At 37.6% G+C, this 24,998-nt stretch overlaps 1 protein-coding gene across 4 annotated transcripts in view; it reads right to left on the minus strand.

Annotated features, from left to right (window-relative positions):
- Positions 1-24,998, minus strand: part of BTBD9 (BTB domain containing 9) — a 406,228-nt gene that overhangs the window by 368,789 nt on the left and 12,441 nt on the right. The window contains exon 1 of one of the 4 annotated variants that reach the window (XR_003006038.1): positions 208-268. The exons of the other annotated variants lie outside the window; for them this stretch is intronic. The gene's annotated coding sequence lies outside the window, so the exon portion shown is untranslated. Of the gene's footprint in view, positions 1-207; positions 269-24,998 lie in introns of those variants that run through there. 4 annotated transcript variants of the gene reach the window in all.

Genomic DNA, 24,998 nt, shown 5'->3' on the forward strand with positions numbered 1-24,998 from the left:
ATAATAACTTTAATAATAATAATCTTCAACTGATACATAATAAACTTTAATACTACATTTATGTTAAATAAAGTTTAACATTTAAAACTTTAACATTTTAAACATTTAAAACTTTAACATTTTAAACCATCAAGTTTAATTTGATAAATAAAATTGAGAAAAAAATTAAAGCTCATGGAGCTTTAATAGTAAAAACTATTTACTGACATGTTTCTTATGCTTTCATACTTATTATTCTGCTACTAATGACATACGTGGTCTTTGACAAATGTTCTAACTTCCATGAGATTATTTCCATACCTGTAATGACAAAGTTATAGTACATTTGTAAAGTTATGTCTTAAAACTCTGCCACTGCCTTTTAATACCACTGTTTTGTCCTGTCATATGAAATGGACTCTCATAACTCAGCAAATGTCTGGACTCATGACTGTAATTTATTACACAAAAGCATCAAAGGAAGATCAGCAAAGGTTTCGAAAAAGCACATGGGGCAAAGTCTGGGAGAAACCAGACACAAGCTTTCAAGACTCCTCTCTCAATGGAGTTACATCGAACGTGCTAAATTCCCCCAGGAAGCTGTGAGAGCACGATGCCAACCAGGAAGCTTTTTAGAGACTCAATACCCAGGGTGTTTAATGAGGGCTGTTCATATGGATAGGACTGAAGACATGGAGCCTAAAAACCTATCCAATACACTTATTTAATCTTAGATTTGGATAGGAGAAAGGGATACTAAGAAAATAACCTACCCCACCTGCCTAAATGTATTCCTAACCCCTGACCTCCTAACATGCCAGATCCAAACAGTTTCATGGACAGGTTTCTTCAAAACTTCAAGGATCAGATAATTAGAATGTTATTTAAACTATTCCTGTGCACATGAGAAGTTTTCTGCTTCTTCCTATGAAGCCAATATAAGCCTGACACGAAGATGTGACCACATTCACACACTCAAAAATCACTATACATGAAAAAAAAAGCCTGTGTATAATATTGGAAAACAGAATTAAGCAGAAGGATTCATGACAAAGGCGGTCAATTCCAAGAAAGAAATTTGAATATTAGGAAAAATAACTATCATCAAATTAAAAGGTTAAAGGAGAAAAAAAATCATATAATTAGCTCAATAAAAGCTAAAATTCCTTTTATTTTAACAGTTTTAATTGAATAGGAATAAAAGAATACGTCCTAAAATTTATACACATATACACAGCCTAACTACAACAGATATAAGCATCTAGTTAATAATAAAACAGTAGAAACATCCCTAGAAAGTTCAGAAATAAGATAAGGATGTCTATTCATCACTATTAACATTTTTCAGGAACAAAAGACAATACAATTAAGAAAACCAAGTTAAAGGTAAATGGCTTAGGAAACAAACAGGCAAAATAATCACTATTTGCTGATAATCTCATTGCCCACATGAAAAATCCATGAGAATCAACTGAAAAAATATGAGCAAATAAGGAAGGTTCACTAAGGTGACCACATAAAATTATTACAGTTGACCCTTGAACAAGGGTTTGAACTGCAGAGTCCACTTATACTCGGATTTTCTCAATAGTAAATGCTACAGTATTACACGATCCACAACTGTGGATCCTCACATGCGGAGGAAATGCGGATACAGAGGAACCTCACACGGAAGGCCGACTATTACATTCAAATTTTCAACTGTGCAGAAGGTAGGCCCCCCAACCATTGAGCTGTTCAACGGTCAACTGTATATGAAAATATATAGTAACCTGTCATGCCCAAAACAACCAGCTAGAAAATATGAGGGAAATGACCTGCAATCTATAATTGCAAAACATAAGCAATACCTAGGAATAAACTCAGAGAACATGTAAAGGAAGTTATAAAACTCTTCTGAGGGACTTAAGAAAAACAAATGAAGAGACATACCCTGTTTGGAGATGTTGTAAAGAAAAAAGCATATTTGGTATTTTATTTTACTTTATTGTGAACAAAAATAATGCTTTAGGGACTTCCGTGGTGGTCCAGTGGCTAAGGCTCTGCACTCCCAATGCAGGGGGACTGGGGTCAATCCCTGGTCAGGGAACTAGATCCCACATGCCACAACTAAAAGTTCCCATGCCACAACTAAATATCCCGCATGTGGCAACAAAGATTCCGCATGCCACAACTGAGACCCGGTGCAGCCAAATAAATAAATATTAAAAAAAACAAAAACAAAAAAAAATGCTTTAGCAACAGAGAGCAAAATTCAACAAAACATTCTTGGTAGGGATACACAGTTAAACACAGTAATTTGACAAATGGGCACACATATTAGAACACTGAGAAGGAAAAATGAGAATTTTATATTTACCAAGAAGTTTGTAAAGCTGAGAGACACAGTTCTAATTAACACAGGAATTAAAAGTAATCCTGATGAGAATCACAACAGAGTTTTTAAAGTAAATTGAGGTAAAGAAGTTCATCTGAAAGAATAAATATGTGATTTCATATATATTCTAAAAAAAAGAACAATGAGAAGAGGCCAGTTTACTGGATGAGAAAGCAAATCATAAATTAGAACAATTAAAACAATGTCATATTAGAGCGATATATCACTGAAACATATTAGTCCAGATATAAACCCAAGTATACATAAGAATTCAGTATAGTATATATAAATGTAGCATTTTAATTCAGTGGGAGAAAATATGAATTTTTTCAGTAAAAAATGTTGGCTGGCCATTCTGAAAAAAGTAAGCTGGATATTCATACAAGAGCACAAAAATAAATACACAAGAATGTCAACTTCAGCACTTTCTGTAACAGTAAAAAATCGAAAAAACTTAAAGGTCCATTTAATGGGAATTGGATAAACAAATAATGGTAAGCCTCTACAATGGAATATTATACAATGATTTTAAAAGAATAAAGTTAAATACTTTATTGACATTGAAAAAATTTTAAATATATGTATTTACATGCAAAAAGGCAAGCTGCAAAACAATATTATAATAAAATCTTATTTTGTTAAATACATAGAAAGCAAACACCAAATTGTTAACAAGGGTTAACCCAATGGATTAGGGCTGTGGGAAAAATTTTACATAGTGTACTACATATTCCTGTAATGTTTACAATTTTTATAACAAGAATGTTTTATTGTAATAAAACTATACACAAATATTTCAATAACTTTGGCTACTAAAATTACAAATTAAATTAGCTTTTGAATGAGACAGCAAGTGTTTTAATTTGCCACATCCAGTAGTACCTGATTTAATGACTAAGACAGAATGGTAAGCAGAAGGACTATATATTACGTCCACAGTTAAAAATTAATTAACAACTTGAAGTCAAGGACAAAAAGTTCATCACACTAAGACAGGCAAAAAGTAATGAATATCAGATACCTGGGTAGCATGGCCTAGGACAGTCTATCTAAAGATCTTCACCAACTAAATATCTTCACCTTACGAGATTTTCAGTATGACTTTTTCTAAATTTACAGGAGATTTTCTCAGATGCAAACAAAGTGCTCTGAGATTTGCTCCTGTTGACAGTCCCAGAGGGCAAGGGCAATCTATTTATTCAAGCTGCTCCTTCAAGGTAAGAGGAAAGAGAAGGGTAGGAAGGCAGGGGGAGCAGGGACTTACTCTGAGAGAAGAAATGGTACCGTTCATGATACCATATACAATTATTAGTTGAAGGTTCTGAGACTTTCTATGAATTTATTTACCAGGGATGGTGGTACAGAAACTACACTTTTTTGTGTGTGGTTGGTTAACTCTCCTGGATTCAAATGCATCAGAAAAAAACAAAAAAGACTAAAGCCGCAGTACTAAAATTCTCAGGGTTATTGACTATTTACTATGCTATAAGAAACCCACACCCATTTGTTCTAACCAAAATAGTAAACAATGTCCATCAATAAAGTGAGAATGCCGTATGTAGTTCACAATGTTGTAATGCTATAATTGCCTCTTATTCAAAAAACCAAGCTGACCTAAATATCAATTTCTTTACTTAAAGCTCACTTCCAGCAGAACTGTTTACAAACTTTTCTTTAACAAGAGCTTACTATATTTTTTAGAATTAAAGTTTACTCTCCAGAGCTTAATCAGGAAATGGACAAAAGGCAAAGTTCCATCAGGTGGAGATGCGAAAGAGTCCTTGAATGCTGTATAAATCTCCCCTGGGAAACCCTCTCCACCCGCCCCCCCCCATATTTCCTGACTGAAAGAACTTTATGGGAAAAAAGACCTTCTGCTCTTTAATTGCAAAATATAAATGATCTTTCTCTTGAGGAAAGAGATGTCATTTATAAGCATATGGTTTAGCAATTTCTTTCTGCTCTTAGTACCCATGTGGTGTGTAATTTGAAGTAGTAATCCTTAAACTTTAAATTAATATAGCTTGGGGAAATAAATGAAATGATGTCCTGTCTGCATCTTAAACACTCACAAAAAATCACATTCTACTTTCTCATTGGAAGGATGCCTCACTTCTTTTGATATATACTCTACCCTTGTCATCCAAACGTCTGAATAAACAGGTGTAGAATGACCATACTAGCAGGTGTAACCTTGATTCTGATATTTTGCAAATCCAATTCTAAACCTTGCAGAAGAGTAGTATCACCAGGCAGTAAAGTGCTACGGTAAGAAGAGTTCACGGGCATTTTCTCGTCTTGGGATTCCTGAGATCCCTTTTCTCTGAGAAAGATTAAATGATCTCTAACATCCAGTCCAGCTCCAAATTCTTGTCGTTCTATGATTTTATATGTTTGTAAACAAATGTTTATAGATATACTCAACTTGGAACACTAAGGAACTGCACCATAAAAATACTTGATGAGATTATTTTATGAAGACTGTATGTAACTCCATTTACCAATTACCACATTGATTCTACACTTCTTGGCCAAAGGACAAACTAGTTTCTGAATCTATATATAATTCATTCGATAAGAGATTTATTGAGCTCTCTCTACAATACAGGCCCAGTGCTAGGTGATAGAAAAACAAAGACTAGTGAAAGATAAAGTTGCTCACTGTCCACTGAGGAAGGAAGGTAGGGCTAGATGACAAATAATGTCAACTCTAGAACTAGCAGGCCATGATTTTATGATTTGTAGAAAGTCAAATACAGTAATCTTCCATAAGTACCGTACCAAAACAACTACAAAAAATTATCTGTTATACTCTTGTGTCAGAATAAGAGTTAATATTCAAATAATTAGCAAATTGCTCTCTAAAATGGGGTACTCACATCCTAGGGAGAGTTGAATACAAACCATAGGAATTTGGGAAGAAAATCTTAACACTTATATTGATATATATTTTTAACCTAGCAAAATGAGAAAAAAGGCAGTGTCCTCCTTTGTTCAAGGGAAATGTCAGGTTTACCTGGGCCTGCTTACTTGAATTTACCAAAGGTTATATAGTTTAAATTAAATTATTGCTTACAAAATAACAAGTGAATTTAAAAAGTTTCCTGCAAGGAAACCACTGATTGAAGATAATGTAACATTGCCAACACAAGCAGACAACAAGAAAATGGCCACTATGACAACTCTACCCCTAGTAATCTGATTTTTACAAGGTGACCCCTCCCCCAATAAGTCCTAGAGATCTAATACACAGTATAGTGACTATAGACAACAGTACTGTATTATAATCAAACTTGCTAAGAGACTAGAACGTGATTATTCCAACTACTAAAAAGAAATAATTATGTAACATGATAGAGGTCCTAATTATTGTACAATGGCAATGACATTATAATATATAAATGTAGCAAATTAACATGTTGTACACCGTGAATTTACAGTTATAGGTCAAATATATTTCAGTAAAAAACTGACCTCCAAATTTGCAATTATCAAGGTCATTTGAAACATACACTATTATTAACAATGAACCTCCATATTAAAGGCATTAAAATGACTTAAGACTATAGTACAGAGCTACGGTAATCAAAACAGTACAGTACTGTCACAAAAATAGAAATACAGATCAATGAAACAGGATAGAAAGCCCAGAAATAAACCCACACACCTATGGTCAATTAATCTACGACACAGGAAGCAAAACTATACAACAAAGAAAAGACAGTCCCTTCAATAAGTGGTTCTGAGAAAATTGGACAGCTACCTGTAAAAGAATGAAATTAGAACATTCTCTAACACCATACACAAAAATAAACTCAAAATGGATCAAAGACCTAAATGTAAGGCCAGACACTATAAAACTCTTAGAGGAAAAAATAGGCAGAACACTCTTTGACATAAATCACACCAATATCTTTTTTGATCCACCTCCTAGAGCAATGAAAATAAAACCAAAAATAAACAAATGGGACCTAATGAAACTTAAAAGCTTTTGCACAGCAAAGGAAACCATAAAAAAAATAAGACAACCTACAGAATAGGAAAGTATTTGCAAATGAAGCAACCGACAAGGGATTAATCTCCAAAATACACAAACAGCTCATGCAGCTCTATGTCAAAAAAACAGCTCAATCCAAAAATGGGCAGAAGACCTAAGTAGACATTTCTCCAAAGAAGACATACAGATGGCCAAAAAGCACATGAAAAGATGCTCAACATCACTAATTATCAGAGAAATGCAAATCAAAACTACAATCAGAATGGCCATAATCAAAAAGTCTACAAACAATAAATGCTGGAGAGGGTGTGGAGAAAAGGGAACCCTCCCACACTGTTGGTGGGAATGTAAATTGGTACAACCACTATGGAGAGCAGTATGGAGGTTCCTTAAAAAACTAAAAATAGAACTACTATATGATCCAGCAATCCCACTCCTGGGCATATATCTGGAGAAAACCGTACTTCAAAAAGATACATGCACCCCAATGTTCACTGCAGCACTATTTACAATAACCAAGACATGGAAGAAACCTAAATGTCCATCAACAGAGAGATGGATAAAGAAGATGTGGCACATACATATTGTAAAATGGAATATTACTCAGCCTTAAAAAAGAACAAAATAATGCCATCTGCAGCAACATTGATGGACCTAGGGATTATCATACTAAGTGAAGTAAGTCAGACAGTGAAAGATAAATATATGATATCACTCATATGTGGAATCTAATTTTTTAAAAAATGATACAAATGAGCTTATTTACAAAACAGAAACAGACTCACAGATTTTGAAAACAAACTTACGGTTATCAAAGGGGAAACATGTGGGAGTGAGGATAAATTAGGAGCTTGGGATTAACATACACACACTACTATATATAAAATAGATAACCAGCAAGGACCTACTGTATAGCACAGGGAACTCTACTCAGTATTCTGTAATAACCTATATGGGTAAAGAATCTGAAAGAGAATCAATATATGTATATGTATAATTAAAGTACTTTGCTGTACACCTGAAACTAACACACTATTGTAAATCAACTATACTCCTACAAATTTTTTTTTTTAAGGCAGAAGCTTAAAACAAAGTAACAATCTAGTAGCAAATTAACCATTTTGCAATAGGGACAAAGAAAGTACTTCTCACCTAATAATAATGGTTACTATTATTGAGGACTTAATTATAAGCTAGGCAGAGTACTAAGCATTTTACACACACCACCTTACCTAGAATTCTAACAAGTGGATTAGGTAGGTACTTTTTTTATCCTATTTAACAAATAGGAAATTGAGGGACAGATAAGATTAGGCAACTAGTCCAAGGACACAGACAATAAATAGCAGATTTAAACCAACGTCTGTCAAGGTCCTGAACTTATAAGAGCTATGCTATGGAAGAAGTCAGAAATGAGTCTCACTCTGACTCCTAGACCTGCCAACTAGCTCCTCACACCAGCAGTTCTCAAACTTTTTTTCAAATACCCTATTCAGACCCAGTAAATATGCCATGGGTGATAAAAAAAAAAAAGCAGGTGTCACTTTTCAATCCAACTTTTGGAGATTACATATACATCTGCTTTACTAATATGGGGAGAATAATTCACATTTTAACTACAATGTAGTTAAAACTCTAGCTACTGAAAAACTACAGACCAAGAATATTATTACTACAAATATGCATCAATATACACTATAGGGTTAGCTGAACAACCTGTAACAAATTAAATTGATAATGATAAAGCTAAACAGCAATTTATAATAAAAAAAAACAGAAACAACTGAAAAACACAACTCAACATAACAGTGATATGTATCTTTCCAAAAACATAAAATAATTCTAACTTACACATGTTCATATGTGGAATAGGAGTTTTGCAATGCTGCATCAGACTGCTTAGTAGCCAGACTTCTTAGTAGAACACTAAATCAGAATCCTTTATAAACTCTAGTATTATGCAAACATGGATTTATGAATGCCACATCTTACATATTCTTAATGCTTCACTTGTATGGTTATCAGCAAGTTGCCAAAGGATATATATAAATGAAAGACTGTGAGATCACCTGACATTTGCCATTATTTTTTGATCAGGGCATACCAGTGACCTTGGGCCATCTTTTGTTTTTTAGATGTTGGGGGTAGGAGTTTATTAATTAATTTATTTATTTTGACTGTGTTGGGTCTTCATTTCTGCGCGAGAGCTTTCTCTAGTTGTGGCAAGTGGGGGCCACTCTTCATCACGGCGCGCGGGCCTCTCACTATCGCGGCCTCTCTTGCTGCAGAGCACAGGCTCCAGACGCGCAGGCTCAGTAGTTGTGGCTCACTGGCCCAGTTGCTCCGCGGCATGTGGGATCCTCCCAGACCAGGGCTCGAACCCGTGTCACCTGCATTAGCAGGCAGATTCTCAACCACTGCGCCACCAGGGAAGCCCTGGGCCATCTTTTGAGAAGTGTTTTCCTAGACTAGGCAATGCTCCTGGCTTAGTTTGGCAATGACATCTAATTCTGGGGTGGCTGGGAGAAGCTATTCTATTATTCAATCACAAAATATCTGAGACTCCCAAGGCAAAAACAGCCCAATATATAATTTGTAGTATTATTTTTATTTTGTACTCATTACTTCTTCAGTTTCTCTGGATCCAATCTCTAATTAAAACAATCTTGGGCCTCCCTGGTGGCGCAGTGGTTGAGAGTCCGCGTGCCGATGCAGGGGACACGGCTTCGTGCCCCGGTCCAGCAAGATCCCACACGCCACGGAGCGGCTGGGCCCGTGAGCCATGGCCGCTGAGCCTGCGTGTCCGGAGCCTGTGCTCCGCAACGGGAGGGGCCACAACAGTGAGAGGCCCGCGTACCGCAAAAAAAACAAAAACAAAAGCAAACAAAAAAAAAAAACAATCTTTCCCAAACACCGGCAAACAAACAACAGCGTTCAAATCAGGTATGCTAGAACAAAATAAGTATCAAATGACCCAAGAGAGTTTCATTCTATTTTAAAGTTTCCCCAAATATTTAAGCTTGCTTCTTTCTTCCCTAGAGTACCTTCTTGAGCTTATGCTTCAGAAAGGGATAAGGTACAGAAACCTATCACCAGATTTTATTAACCCATTTCCCCAAGACCTACGTTATCCAGCCACAACCTTCCCTCAGTCTCTTAGCTCTTGTTTGTGCCACTGTGTAACTCCCTATAAGTCAACCCTCTATAGGAGGGGAATCACTTTTGTAAATGACATGTCACAGACTGCAACTCTAAGAATGGCTATCACTTATAGATCTTAGAGTTTATATAACTATCCTTTTTTGCGTTATCAGCCTTACTGGTCCCAAGTCTATTGAAAATTATATGAACTGTACACTGGGAACAGAAAAATATATGCCCCAAGAGTCAAAAAACAATGAAAAAGTCAAGATGAGTACAGAGGTTATTAGTTGTAATAATATTTGAAAATACAGGACAGCCATTTCTTTTTAATTTCTTCAGTGGCAACTTATGGGTCTGTAATATTCTTGCCCAGATTTAAATTATATGATATTTTCCTAATTAATAAAGGTTATTATAGCATGAACTCCCATTAAAGCAGTGGAATCATCAATTGCAACAATTTAATTTCTTTGTAGCAAAGCTACTGTGAACATTTGCATTATTGTCTGCATAAAGGAAATTGGCTTTTCATTTGTAGATGTTATAAAAATGTTCTACTGTGCATACTTTGATGCAGTTTGTTAAACCCTATCTTGGCTGTTTTCTGTGATATTTAAAAGAAGATCAGTTCTGAGAAATTAGTCCACCTAAAATCCTGATTTATAAATTTATTTGTTGCCATTCTAGCATATAATCTAAAGGAAATGTTCACATATTATACTAGTCTTCCTTTTGTTCTTTTTCTCCCCTATATAATCCCTTCCCTTGGTTTTATGAGCATTGTCTTTATTCCTCCAACATACCATTCTCTACTGCAATGAAAAGAAAGAATAAAACTCAGAGATAATTATCCTCATGTAGTCTAGCACTTAACAGTTCAAACTGAGAGCCACTGACCCAAATTTATGGCCAAGGCCAAATCTACAGCCAAATCCAAATCTATAGTGTGTATGTAGAATAAGGGGATGAACAGCACGTGTCAAGCAAATAACTTGCATTTCAGGAACAAAATCTTAGGCAAAAAGTTCAAGAAGTCCACGTCTCTTAAGACGAGGAAAATGGACTTTTCCTGTAAAACTGTCATCCTTCATATTCCAAACTTAATCTTACCCCAAATCTTCCATAAACCCCCATGACTATGCAAATATGTGGCCTGCCTATATGTGCACTCTTCCAGTGCACATATAAACTTCACTGACACTGTGGAAGAATAAAATCCATTAAAAAAGAGAACAATGTACATTTTTTTCCTTCTGTTTTAGAACAAAAACTCTAAAGAGTAACAGATGGGCTTTCTGTATTCTGTGCACTAATACCCCCAAGATGCTACTGAATAATTGATAAGCTTATGATTAGACTGCTATCCTCAGTTCCGAACAACATTCATGGACCAAATTTAATTCAAATCTAATACTGAATTCTATCTCTTTTATCACGATCTAACTATGCATCAAGGCTGATCTCTGTTCCTTAGAATTTCATAAGTTGATTCTTTACCTAAAGTTATCATCTTGATATGTGACCAGCTCAGCTAGAGCACCAATTTGGGATGTCACTGACACAAATTCTCATAGCCTGTCAAGAAAATATACCAGGACCATGCCTTTATAAGAGAAACAAGCCTCCAATGCAGACACCTTAGCAATAAATATATTAACACAAGAGGAGGAGATTCCACTTATACTTTATAAGTAGCCTACATTCTTTGTTATTTTTAAGAGAAAAAAATAAACTGTAATTAATAAAATTTTTCATGTTATTAAGTTGGAGTTCATTTAGTTTAAATGTCATCACATTATTTGACATAAAATGATCAAATGTAGCAGAAATGCTATAATAGACCAATGCCTGCAGTCTATTTCCTTCTCCAAGCTTATAAAAGAAGAAGCTTATGTTTTACTTGGCCAACAGGGTAGGGTCAGCTGCCGATGAGGAAGATTCATAAAATACTTCCTTTGCTGTGCTGTACCTATGGGGAAATCTAAAGTAATGCATACACCCTGTGGATAAGGAGGGCTTTAAATAATGGAAGGAGGTAGCTTTTTAAGGATATTAAGTGAAAGATGTTCCATGTAGACAAGATGGCAAAGGCAGGAGTCTCAGGGCACTATCAGAAAATGTGAAACTGAAAAGGAAGTTTGTTTCGAGTAACAACAGAAAAGAAACAGAAACAAACAGTATGGCAGAACCTTGCACTATAAAATGTGTCTAAACTAAGATGCCTCCAAGAGAACACAGAATCAGAAACTGGGAAGTACTCATAGTTCTGCTGGGTAAGATCTGGACAAATCATTTCAAGTCTCTGAGATTCATTTTCTACCTTAGAAAAGGGGTGGAAGGGGTTGGGCCACATTCTGTGGTCCCTTCAAGTTCTAGATCTCTATAACTAAATCATATATGTAGGAAAACAATGATCTCATATTGCTGTTGGAAATATAAACTGGTTCAGCTTTTTAGAGGTTAATTTAGCAGAATCTGTCAAATTTTTAAATATCCGTTTCCTATAACCCAGTAATTCTGCTTCTAGGATTATTAATTCAGCATTGCTTGTAATAGCAGAAAGTGGGGGGGGGTGGAAAATAAATTACAGTGCATCCCCACAACGCAGCAGCCGTTAATAAGAAGGGAATAGATCTGAAAGTTCTGACTTAAGCTCCAAAACACAGTTAAGTGCAGAGAGCAGGCCTCAGTTCAATAGGATCCAACTATGTAAATATAAATATATGTGTGTTTCTATATTTAAGAAGGCACTTAAATATCTACTGAACTAATTAAGTAAATACATACATGGAAAAAAGGACTGCAAGGCCACACACCTACTGTTAACAGTAGTAACTTCCAGGGAGGGGGGTGGGAGTGAGGGGATAGAAGGGAGTGAATGGGAAGGTTTATGTTTAAACTCAATGTACTTCTGAAGTGTTTCCTTCTTTAAAAACAAGAATTGATTTATCTTTTATTTAAATGATATTTTAAAAAATTTTAAGAAGTGGAAACTTTAAAAAGTGCTGAAATATTTGTTTATCTAAAGGAGGCCTTTTTTTTTTTTTCCAAACAAAAGGATGAATACACTGATATAGATGATCTCTGACTTGCTGTACTTTCCTGAGAAGCAATTTGAGAAGAAATGAGAAACTATTGATGGGAATAGAGTTTTAGTAAAAAACAGATTTTTAATAGTTAAAAATAGCCAAAACAAATTCCTGGAGGGTGGTTACTAGGTCTTTCTCCCTGGTGTCCCACAAGGACAGTATTCAATAAACAAATAATACATTGAAATGAAATGATCTAAGTATAGGTTGGAGACACAAACGTGGGACTCCATGTCACTCTCAGGAATTGATTATAAAAATACATGTGCTCAGGGATTTCCCCGGTGGTCCAGTGGTGAAGAAACTGCCTTCCAATGCAGGGGACGTGGGTTCGATCCCTGGTCGGGGAACTAAGACCCCACATGCCACGGGGCAACTGAGCCCGTGTGCCACAACTACTGAACCCGCGCTCCTCAACTAGAGAGCCTGAGTGCTGCAAACTACAGAGCCCACATGCTCTGGAGCCTGCGCCCCAGAACTACAGAGAGGGGAAAAAAAACCCACAGGCCACAACTAGAGAGAAGCCCACGCGCCGCAGTGAAAGATCCCACATGCCACAACTAAGACCTGATGCAGAAATAAATAAATAACGTGCTCATCTTAAAAATATCTCTCAACTGTTTATAGCCAAATGTTTTCATTAAGAAGTTCTCCCTCCCCATAATATTCAGCAGGTATTTGGTTTCCAAATTTCCACTTTACTAATCAAGGTTATATCCCTGTATCACACTTTGCATGATGTTTCTCACATTTTCCAAATATTTTTAAACTTACAATACCACTTAATTATTATGCGGCCCCTTTCTTGGTGTTCTCTTGCTAAGTGTCTAGTGATTTATTAAGGTTTTTCAACTGTAAATTCTGCAGATACTTCGGAAATGTAAACAAACATTAACAACAGTATAATCCTGAGAGTCAACATTCTGGTAAAAATCTTTGATATATCCTTATTCTATTTTTCCATTCACAAAAATATAACACTCCTGATGTGCTTTTAGACAGTACACAGGTCTGCATTTTCAGAACGGAGGAAGGACAGGGCTGTTCATTCTTTCTACACGCCGATGTTATTTAGCTTGTTAGGATAAGCCTGTGTTGCTTTTTCTAAGGCGAAGGACCCAGGGAAAGCAAGTGTCTAAGAATGGAAGTTCATGAAGGAAACGATTCAAATAGCTCAGTTCTAGGTATATTTGCTTCTCAGCTAATATTCAACTGAACAAACAATTGGGTGAATGAAGCCTTACTATGAGCCTAGCTACAGGGCAAAGAAAGTAACAGGTGATGAGCATTACCCATAAATATAAACTTAAAAAGTTAATTACTCTTCTCCTTGTGCTGTAACAGCTGTAACTTAGAGATCACACAGCAAATGATCACTACAGTTTCCAATCTCACCCCCTCCCCAACGAACAAAAGATGACATTCCAAAAGCAAGTAATGTATAAGCCTTAGAATTCTTACCTCTTTCCCACAGAAAGAATGTTGCAATATCTGGTGGCCAGCCACAAATGCCTCTTTATTTCCAAAAGCGCTTAAGGACTGGACTACTACGAAAACTAACCATGATGAGTAACACTACAGAAAAATGCTGAGTCTCCATGTGGGAAGAAAAAAAAGATACCTCACTTAGCTTCAGAGCAATGGGAGAGAAAACTCCCCTAGCCCCTGCTCACTGGATCAGACCCAGGAATTACCACTCTGCCTTCTTCAGTTTGCCTCATCTGTGGATTTTCAGCAGGTTTTTTCTCTCTCTGGCTCCACTAAGCAGAACAGTCAGAATTTTCGTTCACTCTCCTGCCCCTTTGGAGTTGCATGGGCCAAAACGGTAGCCAGTCATCATATGTGGCTATTGAGCCCTTGAAAACGAGGCTAGTCCAAATTGAGACATGCTATAAAATCCACATTGTATTTCAAAGACTTATGAAAATATCTCATTTATTTGTTCACACTGAGATGTTTAAATGACAACATTTTAGATATATTGGGCTTAATAAAAATATTTCTAAATTAATTTTACCTGTTTTTCTTTCCTTCATCATGGCTACCAGAAAATTTTGAATTACAAACATGGCTTGCATTTGTAGCTCACATTATATTTCTATCGGACAGCACTGCTTATAAATTGTCTTAGGAAAGGCAGTAAAGAGTATCCAAAGTCACACTGCTTGAGTTCAAATCTTGGCACCACCATTTATTACTGTGTAATCCTTGACACATTAACCTTTTTTCTAAGCCTCCATGTTCTCTTCTGGTAGTACTAAAATGCTACCTCGGAGGACTGTTGGTAGAATTAAATGAGGTAAAACAATTACTATGGTGCCCAGCACATAATATTCAATAAATATTAACCACTACTATCACTGCACAACTATACTGTTGTTATTATTCGTTGCTAGTACATGATGAAGAAAAGGACAAAGATACAGTGGGTAGAAAAAAAGAAAGAGGGTACAAACACAGTCTAGAGAGAATTCTCAGTTTCTCTTCCAAAGACACAGCCCACGTGGAGACCTGCAATACTCAATGGCAGCATCTGAGTATTTCCAGTACACTCTCTTTCCATATAAATATGTCAGAGAATGTGGAAATACATAGTTAAAGGGCACTGGGCCTCCTGTAGCAGTGTGAAGAACCTTACCTTGGACGCCCGGAGACAGACTTGCTGACAAGGTATCAGCAAGGTATCCTCTTTGGCTACTGGTAACCTCAATTGTAAATGAGAAGAAAGGGCTAAAGTTCTCTGAAGTCCCTGCCAGCTATGAATACTCTTCTCCTCTCTTTCCAAAAGGGCTGCAGAGCAAGAATGGCTACATCAGAGGTCCACCACCATCACCATAAAAACACCCAATTTAAGCACAGATGCTGCCTTACCACCACTTGTCCAGCCTGTAGAGAAAGCCAGGGATTTGGAATTGTTGGCTCTTCTGAGATTTCATCGTATTCTCTAATATGAACAAGCTTTTACTACTGGAACTTCTTATATTCCCCTCGTCTGGCTAAATTTGCCTGCTCTTTCAAGGCTCGGAACAGACCTCACACCCTTCAGCAAGAGCCTTCACAGACATTGCCAATCTACGTCAGGTGCCCCTTTTATACGATTTGGAATCAGCTTCTGTTTCCCTCTATCGCTGCCCCCATCAACAATGCCCTGTGATTTTGTTATTGATTGTTGGTAAGCAAACTTCCAGAAAGCAATAACATAAATTCATTCAACAAGTACTGAATGAATGTCTTAATCATCTTTACACTCCCAGAACCTAATACAGTTTCTAGCATATTTAAGCCCTCAAAATTAACCCCAAAAGGCCATATAGATATTAACGGCTCTCTTCTCTGAATTCCAGACCTCTATATCCCACTGCCTACTTTATATCTCTACTTGGTTACTTCAAAGGTACTTCAAAACTCACTTCGTACTCTCTACGTCCTCTCTGCCACTAAAAAGCCTGCCCTCCTACAATGTTCCTCAGCTCAGTGAATCCAATTATGGAAACCAGAATGACACCTGCTTCAACCTTACACCCATACCTAATTCATCAGCAAGTCTTTTAATGTTACGTCCTAAATGAGCTCTCAAATCAATTTACTTCTTGGCAACTTCTATGCTACCATTCTAGTCCACACCACCCTTGTCTCTCACTTGGACCATCGCTTAGCTCCTAACCCATCTCCCTTTTGTCACCCCAAGCTGTCCTCCACACAGCATCCAGACTGAATGTCACATTATAAGACTGATTATGAACTCTTTCCCTCAACCCCTCCATGACCCTCACCCCCACTTAAATATCTTCAGTGGCTTGCCAAGCCTCTTAACGTAAGAGAACAGGAAAAACATTTAACTAGGCCTTTGAGGCTTCTGGAATCTGGCTCCTATCTGACTCCATTTCCCCTAATGTTCCCTGGCACATGACAAGCTCTCTCATGCCACAGGGTTTTGACATAATTTGTTCCCTTGCTGGGATCCCTTCCTCTTTTCACCTCCCATACTCCAGGCGCAATTCAGGTACCATTTCCTCAGGCAGCCTTCCTTGACCTCAGGCTCGCCAGGATACCTTATCATCTGCACTCATATGACTGTATTCATTTCCTTCACATAGTTTATCTATTTGTATTTATACATCTCCCCCACCCCTAGAGGCCCTTTCTCAATACAAATATTTTGAAAATATAAATCAGATCAGTCACTCCATTGCTTAAAACCCTTTAATGCCTTCCTATCTTTGAATAAAAATCATACCCTTTCCAAACCCTCCTACACTGTTGGTGGGAATGTAAGTTGGTGCAGTCTCTATGGAGAACAGTGTAGAGGTTCCTCAGAAAACTAAAAATAGAATTACCATTTGAAAAAAAAAAGGGACTTCCCTGGCAGTCCAGTGGTTAAGACTGCACTTCCACTGCAGGGTGCACAGGTTCGATCCCTGGTCGGGGAACTAAGATCCCACATGCCACAGGGTGCAGCCAAAAAAAAAAAAGAAAAAGAAATTACCATATGATCTAGCAACTCCTGGGCATATACCTGGACAAAACTATAATTCAAAAGAATACATGCACCTCTATGTTCATAGCAGCACTATTCACAATAGCCAACACATGGAAACAACCTAAATGTCCACTGACAGATGAATAAAGATTTGGTACATATATACAATGGAATACTACTCAGCCATAAAAAAGAACAAAATAATGCCATTTGCAGCAACAGGGATGCAACTAGATATTATGATACTAAGTGAAGTAAGTCAGAAAGAGAAAGACAAATACCATACGATATCACTTATATGTGGAATCTAAAATATGACACAAATGAACCTATCTATGAAACAGAAACAGACTCACAGACATAGAGAACAGACTTGTGGTTGCCAAGGGGGAGGGGGTTGGAGGAGGGAAGGACTGGGAGTTTGGGATGAGCAGATGTAAACTATTATATATAGCATGGATAAACAAAAAGGTCCTACTGTGTAGCACAAGGGACTATATTCAATATCCTGTGATAAACCATAATGGAAAAGAATATAAAAAAAAGAATGTCTATATGTACATAACTGAGTCCCTTTGCTGTATAGCAGAGATTGGCACAACACTGTAAATCAACTATACTTTAATTTAAAAATTATATAAAAATATGTAATATAAAAAAAATCATACCCTTTCCAAGGCCTACAGGGCTCTGTATGAGCTGTCACCCAATCACCTCCCCGATCTCATATCCTACTCCTCTCTTCACATTCTGCTCCAGCCACGCTGGCCTTGCTGTTCCTTAAACACAGACGAGCTTACCCCTGAACTCGGGTCCTTATAATTACCTTCCCTCTGCCTTTCGGAATATCTCGTTCTCAGAGTCCCCACTACTGGCTACTCATCATTCAGTTCTCTGCTCCCTCACCACCCTACCTAAAAGAATACCCCCCACACACACTTCTCACCTGCTACTCCATTTTATTATCTTCATCATTAGGTATTTATCATTAGAAGATAAGCTCCATGGGCAGTTCATCTCAGTGCCTAGAAAAGTACCTGGCACACAGTAGGTACTCAATATCTGTATGAATGCTTAAAGTAGCTAGTGTGGTCCTGTTTCAAATAACTGAACTCCACTGACATATACAAGAGATACAGGTATGAAGATGTGATACTAGTGGTTGTGGTAGGCGGAATTCTTGGACGGCCCCACCCCCCATTCTCCTCCCTCTCCCCTGTGTACGTGCCCTGTATAATCCCCTCCTCTTGAGTACAGGCGGCACCTGTGAATATGGGATAGTCAATCATGTGATTAGGCTACCTTATATGAGACACTGTTATAGTCAACTGGAGAGATTCTCCTGATGCCTTTGAAGAAGTAAGATGCCAGGTTGTGAGTAGGGCCATGTAGTTAGAACCTCAGGGTGGCCTCTAGGAGCTGAGAGGGACCCCCAGCTGACAGCCAGCAAGAAAATGAGGACCTCAGTTACATGATCACAAGGAATCGAATTCTACCAACAACTAATGAGCTTGGTAGAGGACCCCAAGCCTCAGATGAGATCACAGCCCCTGCAAACCCCTTGACTTCAGCCTAGTAAGACCCAGAGCAAAGAATACCGCTATATCATGCTGGACTTCTGACCTACAGAAATGATCACGAAGGGCTGTTGTTTTAAGCTGTAAGTTTGTGGCACATCAACAGAAGACTAATGCAGTGGCCATCAACCCTATCAGTCCCAATGCTCACTTTTTATAACAAAAATTGTGTTATGCTACCTACTGTTCTTTAATAAAATTCATAGATTTAGAACCTACTAATCACTTATAAAAATTCATTAGCTATAAGGGAGAAATTTTAAAATAATTTATAATAAAATAATATGCATCTCAACCAAATTAGAAAATAAAATTGCTCCTATAAATTTTCATAATGCCCTCTGAGGAGAGAGTCCATAACCATAACCTCTGCTTGCCAGGATCAGTGTACCTAGAACACACTGGCTTGAAATTGGGAGAATGTTTAATTTAAAAATGCTTATTACTTGCTAATCTTGTTTCTTTATACATCATGTTGTAAAGGATGTCTCTGAAAATCACACTAGCATTACATTTTTGTTCTAACCATTTTCCAAAATGGACTTAAGAAGGTTTGAAAGCCTCATAATTTCCTTTTTTCCCTCCTCCTCCTCAATTATTTAGTGCTCACTGGGCATGTGATACTGTTACTTGAAATTAATTTTCACAATTAAATAGACTTTTAAAGCTTCTAATTAATTTCCCAACTCTCGTTTTTCAGATGTGAACAGATAATCACCATCATCTAGCGGCTCATTATACACACTATAAACTATTTCACCCCCGCTGTGAAGCTGGCCACAGTAAATATGTTTTGTTGCCTTAATCAAGATTTATGATAAGATAATAATGTAATTTTTAAAGGCCACATGCCAGAGTACCTCCTAAATTAATAAAAATACTTAGCACTTAACCTATAACACACTTTAAAATCATCACACAGTCTTGCAGGTAGCTATGTGCCCATGTGCCCAGGGCTAGTAACAACTGATGGAGAGCATTTCACCGAGCCCATTTACTTGATTTATTTTACAGTAGCCTTCTAAGGCCACGTACGTAATGGGTACTCACTGTGTGACGGGAAAATAAATTATTTAGTGTGGACAACCTGACAGTGTTACTGTTAAGTTACTAATTCACTGAGAAAGGGAAATTCCCCTAACAGCCTTTTTTCATGCCCAAACAGCAACACTATTGGTAACTATTTACAGATTCCTAGAACCCTAGAGCCGGGAAGGACTTAAGGATAATAACCACGGTTTTTTACAAACGAGGAAACTGAGAAACTTGTCCAAGCTTACAGACATCGGTGGCAGAACCTAGGATAAGGGGAGATAAGGCTACGGGTTCTCAATCTCCTCATTCAGAAAATGGGGATAGCCACACCCCTGGTAGGGTGGTTATGAAAATGCAATGAAATAACAGTACATGCTTGACACTTAACAGCTACTCCATAACTATCATTTTCCTCCCCAGGGCTTCCTCCACCAACTTCTCCCATCACTTTTTTTTTTAACCAAAATATCATTCAGGATGATGTGCACTGGTGATGATTTCCTGAGGTATATTGCATTGACATACAAATTAGAGCAAACTGAAGGACTCACTGGGAGGCTACAGAGGAAGCAGCTGACTCTGACTCTCAGGAGTTAAGTCTACACCCCCCAAAGGGTTCAAAGACTTTCAATTTGTTGGACTGAGCCCACATCAGCTTTGCCAAGGTTGACAGTATGCAGAGTTTAGGGCCAGTTTTTCAACGCTGTGCTTCACACATACTTTCTATTACCTCTCTAGTACTTATTCAAATTTTTCATAAGATTATCTATACCCCTGGCCTCCTCTTTCTAACCTCCAATTCACTCCTGAATCCACTTAAGTCTCACTATCAGCCCACCACTCCACTGAAACCACTCTTACCAAGGTCATCAATAACCTCTTGATTGGAATATCCAAGATTCGCTTTTCCATCCTTACCTTCCTGGATCTCTCTGAAATATGGACACACCCTTCTTGAAACACTACTCCCTTAGTCTCTGTGACAGTGTACTCTCCTGGTTCTCCTTTTACCTCCATGTGTCTATTCTTTCACTAATGTCTCTTTACGAGTTGTGTTTCCCAGGGCTGTGACTTCCTGGTGAGTTTATTTATCTATCCTCCCAGTTTCAGCTACCTCCTACTAACTTCCGAATCTCTATCTCTAGCCCAGGCCACTCCTGTGACTCTCAGATTCATTTGAGCAGATTCATATGCCTGCAATATGATTCTACTGCATGTCCCTACTGGCAACTCAAATCAACATACTCAACACCGAACTAATCTCTTAATGCATATCCTCCTCCACTGTCCTTTATCTTAATATGTGGTGTCATCACACAGCAATCCATGCTAAAAACCTGTAAGACTTCCTTGACTCCTTCCTCTCCCTGATTCCACCATATCTAATCAATTGGTTAGATCTCCTAATTTTACCTCCTAAATATTCCTCTAATTCATCCCTCCTATGCCTATCTAGTAACTCCTCTTCTTGTTCAGGTTTCAATCATCTCTTACCTGAAATACTTCAACAGCTTCTGTCCCCCTCAATTCCATCTCCACTCAGCTTACAGAATAATCAATTTAATAAATATATAATCACACTACTCCCCTGCTTAACACTTTTAAAATAATACTCCCAATTAAAAGGCTCTGGAGTCAGATCTCTGCAATTTGGAATCCACTCTCTGCACTCATTAGACATGGCCTTGAACAAGTTACTTAACTTCTCTGCACCTCCATATTTTTACTTGTGAATATCCCAGAGTATTAAATGAGATAATAACTATAAAGCACTTAATACAGTTCCTGGCATATTGTAAGTGCTTAACAAATGGTAGTTATTAGTGATCACATTATTAATAAAATCACACTGATTGTATTATGGTCTTTGGGCTGGTATACAAGTTCGTGGAACACACACAGCCCTTCTTGAATTGACCCGTGCTTATACTCTAGCCTCCTCCCTAAGGACGCCCTGCCTCTCACTTTGTGCTTCAGCAACATCGAACTTCGTAACCACTTACTGTGACACACTTAGCCATCTCTCTGCCCAAAATACATTTTCCTTGCATAAGTAAGCTCTCTTTCTTTAGGCCTAATGAGGTGTCACCCTCACCAGGAAGCCTTCTTTGAACATCAGTGCTTATTAAGGTGTCTCCTCAGAAGTATTAGATAAATAGATGAAAGGAAGCTCCCTGGAAATCTCCTCCCCAGCTTCACCTGAATTAGGTCAATTCTTACCACAAAGGAGTCACAACATATTCAAATTTAACTTATGAATTTAACTATGTATACAGAAGGAGTTAGAAATAGTGAGAGCTCGCCATCACTCCACTCAATGACTATATGCTCCTTGCTATAATCAAGCCTGAAACAGAACGTACGAGTGATTTCATACATTGCTCAACCACTGACAGATAAATGGAGGCAGCAAAGAATTAATTGAAGGCACTAGAGAAGCACTGATAACAGAGAGGTAGTGAGGTGGTAGAATAGTTACCCTGCCTTAGGAGAATTAACCATTAACCCTTCCTTTAAAAACTCTCAACAGGTGATTTCCACATGTCAAAAGAGTTTAATAACCACTGAAATAAATAGTACATACTTCAGTAGTTAACAAAGTGTAAATTTGTTAAGGTTTAGATGATTAAAACTTTAATGGAGGTATGACAGAACATAGAGAGAGCAAAGAAATCAATGAAAACAATGCAAATGCACACAAGATTATTACTACTACACAAAAGCAAAATAAGTATCTGAAAGAACTTTACCAAACCACCGATTACATAACTGCAGACATAGCTTCATAGTAGAGGCTACTGAGGCAGGCCAGGAAATGCTTAGTAATGGTGGCACTCATGAAGTGAGGTGTTAAGCCAAATTAGGGGTGTCAAATAAAACTTCTAGTAAAATTAAATTCTCCTAATCCAAATTAGCTTATGTTGGGGTGTGCATGTATTAAGAAAACCATGACATGGCACTTTGTAGGCAGTAAAGGATCTCCTAAAGAATATTTTGATATTACTTGATTTTTGTGTGTGTGTGTGTGTGTGTGTGTGTGTGTGTATAGTAATGGTGGCACTCATGAAGTGAGGTGTTAAGCCAAATTAGGGGTGTCAAATAAAACTTCTAGTAAAATTAAATTCTCCTAATCCAAATTAGCTTATGTTGGGGTGTGCATGTATTAAGAAAACCATGACATGGCACTTTGTAGGCAGTAAAGGATCTCCTAAAGAATATTTTGATATTACTTGATTTTTGTGTGTGTGTGTGTGTGTGTGTGTGTGTGTGTGGTACGCGGGCCTCTCACTGTTGTGGCCTCTCCCGTTACGGAGCACAGGCTCCGGACGTGCAGGCTCAACGGCCATGGCTCACGGGCCCAGCCGCTCTGCGGCATGTGGGATCTTCCCGGACCGGGGCACGAACCCGTGTCCTCTGCATCGGCAGGCGGACTCTCAACCACTGCGCCACCAGGGAAGCCCATGACATTACTTGATTTTTGCATTCTGTTTTGACTTTAGAATATAACCACTAACCCCACTCTGACCCCCAACTATATGACTCCACTATAGTCTCTTGCTAATGCCACTGTCTGTAAGAACAAATAACCCATTCTGCTGGTAACTGGAGCCATGGGTTTCCATTTGACTCCCCAACTTAACTAATTCCACAGCCAGCATTAAAAACAGGAACACTGGCACCCAGCTTCCCAAGGAGAGGGCTGTCTAGTTCTGCTCCAGCTAGCACAGATGAGGGCCCTATGAGAAAATCACATGCAGTGAGGAAAGCAAGCCAATGCAAGTTCCCTTAGGGGAACTTAAACTTAGGTCTCCTTTAGGAAATTACCCAATACCCTGCTACTCTTCATCTGATATCATTTCTACTCCTTCTCCACTAGGCCATAAACTCCTTGAGGACAAGGACCAGGTCATAATGTTTGATGGAAAAATTATCAAAACTGTTTCATCCACTAATCTCATTGGCAAGTAATCACAAAGTACTGCTTCAGGCTAGCACAGACTTTTCTAGAGATTAAAACTATTGAAAACAAGCATGAGCAAATAAAATGTCCATCAAAAAAGGACTTGTTATAGTACATCTGTTAAAAGGGCATTTTTTTTAAAAAGTAAAATCATGCAAACATAAAACATGTCAAAGATTTTATTTAACTCATTAATTAATGAAGCAGCCAGGAAGAAAATAAAATCAGTCCCAAAGAGAAGTCAAAGAACACACATACATATATATAGGCTATCTGGAATGTTGAAATTGCTTTACAAATAAATGCTGCAAAACTGCTCGATATCCCAGGACAACGTTCAGTTGCATTCCACTCAACAACATCCACTTGCATTTCTATGGACAAGAATCATCTGCATTACTCTCAGTTTCCTACGATTTACAGAGTTCTGAAATAGCGCAAAGACAATGACAGGCTCAGATAACCCGGAAGAGTGCACTAGATAGGACAGTCGGTAATCTTTTATGTCCATTTCATAGTCTCTCACAATTTTTCCTGATAACATCCATACAATGGAATATTATGCAGCTGGCTATAGAGAATGAGGCAGCCTTTTCATGTACTGACATGGAATAGCCTCCAGGATATAATGAAAAATAAGCAAGATGCAGTACAGTAATATGGTAGGTGACATTTATGTTTAAGAATAAATATAAAAATATGCCATATACATCAAATATTTCTGAAAAGATATACAGGAACATTAACATTTGGGGGAAGGTGGTGAAGGTCATATGAGAATCATTTTCTGTCTATCTAAAATTAGGTTAAAATTAGAAGAAAAAGCAAGCAGGTAATTGATACTTGTAGAAGGTAAGGGTGATGAAGTCAAGATTTGGTTACCATCTAAAGAAATAAAGTCCCTTTTAATCTTAAAAACAGTCACTTTTTATGTTTCTTCCGTCTTCAATGATGAGAGCATTAAGAAGACATTGCTATCTAATTTTTAGTCTTTTTAGATAAAAAATTCCTATGTTCAGTAGCATGGTTGATGCTATTGTTTAGCCTTCCCCTCCAAACTGTATACATTGGCTTGGAATGTTCACAACTTGCGTGTGTGGCAGCGGAAGATAATTCCCATATTCTACATTGCTACTGTTTTGTATAAAATAAATTGGTAAAGATTGACACTTAAAAAAAAAAAAAAAGAAAGAAATAGTCCCAAAATATAAACCAAACTGTGGCACATTTTGAAAAGGTTTCCTGACTAAATCCATTATATTCTATATACATACACCTTCTAAAGAATGAGATTTGGAATTTAATGGGCCTACTTTAGGACCTATTCACGATGTTTCTAAAGTACCCAAAGGACTTTAA

Source organism: Neophocaena asiaeorientalis, unplaced genomic scaffold (genome assembly GCF_003031525.2).
Source record: "Neophocaena asiaeorientalis asiaeorientalis breed wild unplaced genomic scaffold, Neophocaena_asiaeorientalis_V1.1 scaffold46, whole genome shotgun sequence".
NCBI classification, from domain to species: Eukaryota; Metazoa; Chordata; class Mammalia; order Artiodactyla; family Phocoenidae; genus Neophocaena; species Neophocaena asiaeorientalis.